Below are 3,587 nucleotides of genomic sequence, written 5' to 3' on the forward strand. Positions count from 1 at the left end.
TAATTAGAATCTTCAAATAATTGTAATGCACGGTGTAAATTGGACATCGCCTCAAAATGACCTTTTACATTTTGCTTCAGTGGTAAACGCTTGAGGATGGCCCTCTTTAATTAATGGTATGAAGATGTTTTAGGGTTCATACTACTAAATCCGCCTGTGAAGCGGTTTCCGGCAAAAGTTTATCACGCCTATAGTCCCAACTTTGCATAAAAATGGTGCAAAATCGGTACAATATTAACACTTTTAGTGTTGCAAATCGTGTTTTGCTAGAACTTGTGAATGTGATCTCTACTAATACAATACTCATCACAACAAAAGTAATTAGAATCTTCAAATAATTGTAATGCACGGTGTAAATTGGATATCGCCTCAAAATGACCTTTTACATTTTGCTTCACTGGTAAACGCTTGAGGATGGCCCTCTTTTAAATGGTATGACGATGTTTTAGGGTTCATACTACTAAATCCGCCTGTGAAGCGGTTTCCGGCAAAAGTTTATCACGCCTATAGTCCCAACTTTGCATAAAAATTGTGCAAAATCGGTACAATATTAACACTTTTAGTGTTGCAAATCGTGTTTTGCTAGAACTTGTGAATGTGATCTCTACTAATTTGAACAGAAAACGCGAAAATTTGAGTGATGTTTACGATGATGAGCACATGAACACACGAGGTCAAAACGCGGTTAGCAGTCGGACGTAAACACGGGAAAATTCGGCCTTTTTATATAGCGCTATTTTTCTCAAAAAGTAGGCCTAAAATTTGGTGTCATTTTCAGATATGTTATGCAGAATTTTGTTCTGATTAAGCTGATATCAAATATATATTTCAAAGTAAGACGTAACTCGACTTAAAGCCTAAAACGTGACCCCTATTTTGCACGTAAAGTCTATGGAAAGCTATTTTGTGGTATGTACCCTTTACGATGAAGAGCCCAGTAACATAGTTCTTTTTAAAAGAAGACACTGAGCTAAATTGTTACAATTTATACGGATCTGAGTTAATTATTTACTTGATGCAACATAAACGAGCGTTTTAGCATCAAAAGGAAAGGACAATTATCTATTATAGAAAATTGATCAATACTATCGAAAGAACCTTTGAAGAAGTATTTTGAAAGTATTCGGTCAGACATCGAAAGTGACCCCTTATAATGACCTTTGACCCCGCCGAAAAAAATACCACGTGTACACTAGGTGACATCAATTCATGTGTGAATGTACCGTCAGTGTGCTATGTTTTTCTTGGCCGATAAAATTTTTTGAAGATATTTTGTTTTATACAGGAAGTGACCCCTTAATAACCTTTGACCCCAAATAAAAAAATACCACATATACATTGGGTAAACACAATTCATGTGTGAACATACCATCACTCTCCTATGTTTTTCTTAGCTAATAAAAAGTTTTGAAGATATTTCGATTTATACCGGAAGTGACCCCTTAATGACCTTTGACCCCAAATATGTGTACACCCCATAGACACTGGGTAATAACAATGCATGTGTGCAAGTGGCGTCACTGTCCTACGTAATTTGTGGGAGAAGATGCATTTTTAGCTGAAATCACTTTTTGACCCCTATGACCCCTGCGTGACCTTTGACCCCACAATTTTCATGTGACATGTAGGGGCATGGTCAATGATGGTTGTGACCAAGTTAGGTCAAAATCGGTACAAGCATGTCAGTGCTAGAGCAAATGTAAAGGTTGACAGAAGAAAGGTAGACGATCTCGTAAGAAACAAAACACAGCTCTCGGCTGTGTAATAAAAGCCCTCGACCATTGCGCGGTACCACGTGTAGGATTGTCGGCTGCTCTGCTGTGCATACATGTCGAATTTGAAGGATATAAGTCTTTTAATTAAAATGACCTCTAAATGACCTTTGATCCCCATTATTTTTACACCACATAGACACTGGCTATAGCCAATATACATGCACCAGGCACATATCCCTGCGCCGTGTAATTTGAGAAAAGAAGCATTTTGAAAGTATTCGGTCAGACATCGAAAGTGACCCCTTAATGACCTTTGACCCCGCCGAAAAAAATACCTCGTGTACACTAGGTGACATCAATTCATGTGTGAATGTACCGTCAGTGTGCTATGTTTTTCTTGGCCGATAAAAATGTTTGAAGATATTTTGTTTTATACAGGAAGTGACCCCTTAATAACCTTTGACCCCAAATAAAAAAATACCACATATACATTGGGTAAACACAATTCATGTGTGAATATACCATCACTCTCCTATGTTTTTCTTAGCTAATAAAATTTTTGAAGATATTTCGATTTATACCGGAAGTGACCCCTTAATGACCTTTGACCCCAAATCTGTGTACACCCCATAGACACTGGGTAATAACAATGCATGTGTGCAAGTGGCGTCACTGTCCTACGTAATTTGTGGGAGAAGATGCATTTTTAGCTGAAATCACTTTTTGACCCCTATGACCCCTGCGTGACCTTTGACCCCACAATTTTCATGTGACATGTAGGGGCATGGTCAATGATGGTTGTGACCAAGTTAGGTCAAAATCGGTACAAGCATGTCAGTGCTAGAGCAAATGTAAAGGTTGACAGAAGAAAGGTAGACGATCTCGTAAGAAACAAAACACAGCTCTCGGCTGTGTAATAACATAACACCGTCGGAGTATAAATAGATAATGTGGACTAAATTTAATGAGATACACAAACTTTAGGCAGCGGTGATCGAGTATGAAAAAAACGCCTATTGATCAAACTTGGAATGAACTGCATTGATGTGCGCATTATGTAATCGTTAATTTCTTCGCAACCAGTCAACCGAATCAATAAAATTTTCGTATGTGATACACAACAAAATAGGCTATGCGTTACATTTTCAATGTTTTGATTTCGATGTCTACTTCTCGACTTACGTTCAATTTTATTCACTCGGTAATTTTTTCTGGGACACCCTGTATGTCGTCCAAGACGTACGAAACTGTCAGGCCAGTGTGTTAATATTTTGGTTTTAAAAGATAAAAATTCAAAATTATAGTGAAATGCGGCGAGATTCAACAAGGTATGTTGCCCTCCGACGTTGGAAATAACTACCATAATTATTTCTTTGGGAATTTCCACACATATATGCAATATTTTAAGGAAATCGGTTTTCGTAAAATGCACGAAATTACGTCTGCAAAAAAAAAAAAAAAAAAAACAACTAAAATGCAACATCCAATATTTGAAGAATTTCCTATGAGCGTACAAAAATGATCATACTCAAATATTAAGATATAGACTTTCCTCTATCATAATTATGATACATAACTTTTGTACATAACTATTTCATTTGTTTCTAATTTTTTAATGATGTATATTTATATTTTAATGGGTATTTTGTTTTTACGTACACATGTTTTAATTGTAAAGCGCCTTGTGGTCTTTGATGTAATGCGATATATAAGAATAAATTATTATTATTATTATTATACCTGTGATGAATATGTTTAGGCAAAAGCTTAATCATTTATCACATTTTTGCTCAAATTTGTCCTAAGTTGCCCCACTCCCTTAAATCCCGGGCTTAAATCTCACACCGTGGCGCTATGCCTTTACCACCACAC

Source organism: Amphiura filiformis, chromosome 19 (assembly GCF_039555335.1).
Source record: "Amphiura filiformis chromosome 19, Afil_fr2py, whole genome shotgun sequence".
Classification (NCBI taxonomy): domain Eukaryota; kingdom Metazoa; phylum Echinodermata; class Ophiuroidea; order Amphilepidida; family Amphiuridae; genus Amphiura; species Amphiura filiformis.